We start from the raw sequence: 6269 nt of genomic DNA, 5'->3' as shown, positions 1-6269 counted from the left end.
AGATTGTGAAACGGTAGTTTCAAACGTTATGGGGGGTCATACTTACTGTGATGAAATATTTGATATAGCCGACAATGCGGTGTGAACGGAACCACGCCACCCGCGGTATCTAAATTATTTTCAGCGATACTTTCGTTAAAACATATTTGTCACTCCATATTTACTGTGCTCGAAGCGAAACGAAAATTCTAGGTATTACATGACTTTTATGAAAATTGAATATTGGTACTACGTGAAACAGCCCCGAAAGTCCTTAGGCTATCTTTCTTATTGGGGGATTAAACTACTTCTATTTGACAAACTGAAAATAGCGTAAAGTAAGTAAGTAGTTTAAAATATATTACGAAGTAGAAGTAGAAGTAGCGAAAAGAAGACCTACTTGAGTAAGTACCAGAAGTAGAGGAAAACTACTTGAGTAATTCGAAAAAGTAGAAGTAGGCCTACTTCGTTACTGACCACCTCTGCACCCACCTCGGCCTAGAGTGCCCGCCGTCACAGGTCTTTTTCGATGTTGATATTTTTAAAGCCTATCGGCCCTTTCTAGCTCTTTCCATTCCTTGTGAGTGCTTTCTTTCGTCCGGTCAATTTCTGGACTTTTTTGTCGCCTTGAGAACGGCAACGGAGGGGGAAGAGGAGCCCGATAAACCTCCGACGGGAAACGAACCGGGGCCGCCTATATGGTAGAACTTATATCAGGTTGAAATTATTAAGAAAAATTTATTCAATTAGCTACAGTAATTTGACTTTTAGTACAGATTTTATCGATATTTTTACAACGCTTCTTGAGGCATTCACGAGCTGCACAAAACGGTGTTGCAGGCCGCATGCGGCCCGCGGGCCGTATAGTTTACCAACCCCTGTGATAGATGCTCATTGCTTAATGCTCATTGCTCAGCCCAATCGTCACACTTGAATACGCAGGGACATCTACTGCTGAGCCTGCTAAAACCAGCAGCAGCCAGCTAAAACCACCTAGTAGTTCCATTGCTGGTGATCCGAGCGCTCAGATGTAATGAAACTTGTCCTAATCGAAAGCTAGTGTAGTGTAGCCTACAAATTAAAATCTGGTCAGGGCAATGAAAGTATGAACTGCGTATTTGACCACCTCGAGGTGCTCTATGTGATGCGAGGAATGTTTAGTATAAGATCGACTGTAATGACACCTCGAACACGCAGTCGCGAGTAGCCGGTGATCAAATATATAGGCCTATCATGATAGGAGCATCAGATAGATAGCTTAGGGTTACCATACGTCCTCCTTTAGGAGGATTTGTCCTCATTTTTCAGGCTTTTGGAAATGTCCTCTGAGGACGCCTAATTGTCCTCCTTTTTGAAACTTCGTCCTCCTTTAGAGCTTTTACAGCTAGGATAATGGACTGATTCGGCTGAAAATCGGATTAAATGACGCTAAATAGCTACTACGGACGTTCGAGCGGGTCATTCGGCGGGAGTCATTGAAAGTGACGACCATTTTTTAGTCACCACCACTACATTTAAAAAGTGGGTAAAGAGTGGAGTAGACCGAACGTGATGACTTTTTTTAGTCAACCCCACAAATTTTCGAGCAAAAATAGCAAAATCGGCTGTTTTCAGTCTTGATTAACTTTCCTGATTTGGTCTTCTTTCCCGAATCATAAATATGGTAACCCTAGACTGTAAATCGTGCATGGGAAAGGATTGTCCGCGGGGCTGTCACGCTCATATGATGAACTAACAGTTTTCATTCTAAAACTTTGGAGAATTGATTGAACGTTCACTCGTCCATACACCGTTTGCTTATGATACAGACGCTGACCCGGTGTTCGTCCGTCGGGCCGAGGTTTGTTTCATCGGTCGGGCGGTTCTGTCTTTTGATATCGTACATCGAACGATCGACGTATAGTGGCAAATTAGGCAGTTGACAACTCGGATAACGTAACACGCGTAACCTCTACGTAAAAACTGACTGCTTGCAGTCACGTGTCCGCAACACGGCAATTTCCTGTCACGGTGGCGAGTGCTATATGATGTATTAATTCATGCATCAAGCTGCGTTGTCTTGAAGCGGTGTAGAGCAGCGCGTAGTTTATATACATTATACATAGGCTACATCCAAGGTAACTGCAGATTTTATGTCAGATGATGATCGTGTAGCTTACATGACATTAATTTATGTAAATCTTGTCTGACAGGATGGCAAACTTTTTATGGTCGTTGTTATGGTTATTGGGGCTCATCTTCATCGGTTGGCCGGTGGCAGGAATACTTGCCGGCCTCTATGTCTTCATACTACCATTCACAGTTTGTATCAATCCTTGCAAAGGACTGGGAGACATTCTGCTCAGAGGCGTTCAGCTGCCGCACCTATTTGCTGAAGGGATGGTGCAAGGCAAGCCGATGTGCTGAAATGGCGACAATGCAATTGACCAAACATTTTCTGGAAGCATATAGCCTACGTATCATCGCGATTTTCATCCCGTAAAAGTGTTGTTTCGTGAACACTGAGCAGTATAAACCACTTCCTTTGCGTCATGCAATGTTGTTTGAAGTCAATATGTACCTCTTATTGTAGGCTATACTGTATCTTTATCTTTTGTATTGAATTGCTAAATGCTAACCTGATGCCTATATATCAATCGAAATTGCAACCTGTTAATGTTGTTCATTCAGTACATGCGATAGCGCAGGATACTATAAGGTAGACCAGGGGTCACCAACCCGGTGCCCGCGGGCACCAGGTCGCCCGCGAGGACTAGATGAGTAGCCCGCGAGCTCATTTTAAAAATAGGTGGAATAGCAGCATTTACCAATATTCGTCAGATTATTGCCAGTGAGCTTTTAAATATATAGATTGATTGATTCAGCTAGCCTATTCTTGTTTAAAACACACTAACATGTAACTTACATATATAAACACTTGAAAATATCTTCTATTACAATTAGTAATATATAGATGTACTTGATAGAATCACCGGAAATTCAAGATAAGGCGCATTGCCTGAAGGCGACATGACGGAATGCCGTCCAAGGTCTTCTTGAAATGGTGGGGGGTGCCGTTACGATAGCTCGACGACCAGGACAATGCCAAAGTAGTAAACAATATTACTATTCGGAGTCAGATAGCCGTGAAGTACTAGCAGATTTTCAATATATGTATACCCATTACGTATTGCATCTTTTTGCACAGCTTGTTTCTGTTACACTCAACGCAGTTTAATATACCATGTTTCTAACTTTCTGTAATCGTTGCTGCTGTCCGGTATAATGCAATCTTGTCATTTCTGGATGCTGAACAGTTGGAGATTGAAATTGTAACACTGCAAAATGACCCCCACCTCAGTCTGCAGCAAACGTTTGGTTCATGGTTGATACGGAAAAGTACAGTGGTGTGTGCGCTGCAGCTATGAAGATTGCAATCGTCTATGGTTCAACTTATCGTTGTGAATCAGCCTTTTCGGACATGAACTTCATCAAAAGCAAACACAAAACACGCTCAATCAATGCACATCTGAAACAATCACTCAGAATTGCAGTGTCAAGTTACATACCAGAGAACAGCGCACTAGTTGATATCATACAATGCTAAGCATCCCACTGACTGCTATGGAAACAGATAACATGATGTCCAGTCCTGCCCAGTGCTATGAATATCAAAGCGGTAATTCAGTGTGGTACGGGTAAACGGCGGGAGTAAATAGTAGCCCGCCGCTTCAATCATTACGCAAAAGTAGCCCTCGGTTGCAAAAAGGTTGGTGACCCCTGAGGTAGACCATTTTGTTCTGTTGTGTCGGATATCGCTGTGATGAAAACTAGAAGCTAAATACAAAATATACCATTTTCGTCAATTGACTAATCAATCAGTGTTTGTGCTATGAGCCTACGCTACCTATTACAGGCAACTAGGATTAACTTCGTTATTTCTCAGTGCATTAGCTACATTGATGACGTCGGCCTATAATGCTGCGGTGTAATCACAGCTTTTCAGTCCACGACAAATTATTATCTTTCGGGCATTATTTGCTACGTCATATACGAGCAAAGATTCTAACGATGTTACGGTGACGTATAGGCTATAATTCGCCTATTTTTGAGACTGTTTGCTTACATGAAATTTTAATTTTACCCGCATCTTGCCTACACTTGACATTTCTACGGTCAATACCATGTATTCGTAATGTTATGAAATGAAGCAATATGAGTCGATCGTCTGGTCATGATAAAGAAGTCGAGTGTTCCATGTTATTTGTGGATCCCAAATATAGTCGCTGTACACTATAGCTATTAGTGAGAGGCAGCAGATCGACAAATTCCCTAGTACTATCACGATCCTGTTTCTTCAGAATGGAATCCGGCTTCGATCAGACTCCGGCCGTATCAGAAGAAAGTCTGAATCCAACTCCGGCCAAAATAAATCCTGCCAATATCCCCCTAGCAAGGAACTGGTAAAATCATGCACACTACTCCCTGCTTCTTCGGCCTATCAGATAAACTACGAATCTGGATCCAGTCTGATAAGCGAAAGTGTGTATCCGGCTCCGGCCCAAAATTGAAAAAAATCCGTCGGATATCTAGTCCATGGACTATCCATGCCCCGCTCTACTAATGAGAAAGACAAGAGAAATTTCTCGTACAAGATGTGGATGGACCACGCAAGGGAAAAAACGTCCAAAATAGACAAAGCAGGAAATCTTTTATATGATGGATAATAACTAGCATTATTTTCTTTGCAGTCGCATTAAAAGTACATATTTGCATTTTCGACGTCAACCATTCTCTGAATATGATGTCACATTGAGTGATACTCGATTTCCTGTCCTTGCAGTTAAAAACCATGTAGGCCTACCATATACATTAGGTTATCGTATTGTACAATCATTTCATGATCTATTCATAGACTTTCCCATCTCTTTTTTCCTATTATATCTAGGGTTGCATTTAAAACAAACTGTGTTTTAAAACGCTTTGTGTTTTAAGCATTGGTTTAAACAAAGGCCTTTAAAAATAACAAAATTGTTTTTTTTTTAAGTTGTAAAATTATGCCATAATTGTGTAAATACTTTCAAAAAAACATGTTGTATGAGCCTACGGACAATTGCCACCCGATATAGCCTACGTATATTGATATGGGATGGTTGGAACCCTCAAAATGGTCGGTTCAACTCAAGTAGTACAGATATTTCGTCGAAGGAGCTATTAGGGATGGTGTGAACGTGAGGTTCACGTTCGCGTTCTGCGTGAGAACCTCGGAAATTTAGAGGTTCACGTTCACAGACGAACCTTGCTCGGTAGGTTCTGCACTGTGAACCTTTTTCATATATTACAATTTTCACGTCATTACTACATCTTTGGTTGAAATTTATTACATTTCAACTGGGGACACTCAATCCATGACGATGGCAGCATAAAAAATCAACACTAAACAAGCGTGCACCTTGACAGTCTCTAAAATTTTACCTGCTTTGTTACAAAAGATTGCTCGAAATATCCAGCTTTCTGTTTGTGAATAGTGACTCTCTGTTGTGTGCTTGACCCGTAATCACACAATATCAGGAGCGAAATACGCTACATAGTTATAGTCAGCGAATGATAATTATTCAACCAATCAATGAAATTATATCGCTGTCTGATGTAAAAAATCTAGCAAGCGTACGGGGTCCATCTCGATTTCATATATTTACTGTATCATAAAAATCAAATCCGTGCGATTGGGGCGTTGGCTACTGCTGTAAAACTTGTTAATGGGGTAAAACGCATAGCACACTCTTCTCAATATCAACGTAGCAACACTCAGACGCCGAATACATTGTCCGGTCTGGCCCAAACCGCTAAGGCCTAAGCTTATATTCCCTTGCAAGTCCTCATCGAAATTGTTGGCAAAGCGACGGAAGATATTGATTATATTAGATTATTATATCATTTGATTGATCCGGTTGATACATTTGTCGATGTTTAAAAAGACAGTATGTACTAGAGCATTGTGGCATTATGTGGCCTGAGTCGTCGCTAGGTATCGTGTACACCAGTGGTCGGGAACCTATGGCTCGCGAGCCATATATGGCTCTTTTGGGTACAAGATATGGCTCTTTGGCATATTTTTAGTTTTCAACTTAATTTTATCGATATTGCAGCAACTTGTTAGTAAATTTTCTTAACATCAGAATAATCATTCTCAAGGCAGCATAAACATGCATTCGAGAGGTCAAGACAGTGGCGTATCCAGGGTTAAGGGCTCGGACCTCTTTATAAAATCCTCAAATTTATGTTGCTGTAGCGCCAGCGATCAATATCAC

General features: G+C 41.2%; 1 long non-coding RNA gene across 1 annotated transcript; it reads left to right on the top strand.

Moving 5' to 3' along the window:
• The first annotated feature begins 1962 nt into the window (after positions 1-1962).
• On the top strand, positions 1963-4203 carry LOC145457480 (uncharacterized). The gene is made up of 3 exons (XR_013920890.1): positions 1963-2096; positions 2172-2677; positions 3744-4203. It is a non-coding gene; the product is annotated as an uncharacterized LOC145457480 (long non-coding RNA).
• The last annotated feature ends 2066 nt before the right edge of the window (positions 4204-6269 follow it).

The sequence above is a fragment of the Botryllus schlosseri genome, chromosome 15 (assembly GCF_051294905.1).
Source record: "Botryllus schlosseri isolate E-star chromosome 15, Bs_hap1, whole genome shotgun sequence".
NCBI lineage: Eukaryota > Metazoa > Chordata > Ascidiacea > Stolidobranchia > Styelidae > Botryllus > Botryllus schlosseri.
Note: the sequence above shows the minus strand (reverse complement) of the source record. Positions and strands in the feature narration are given on the sequence as shown.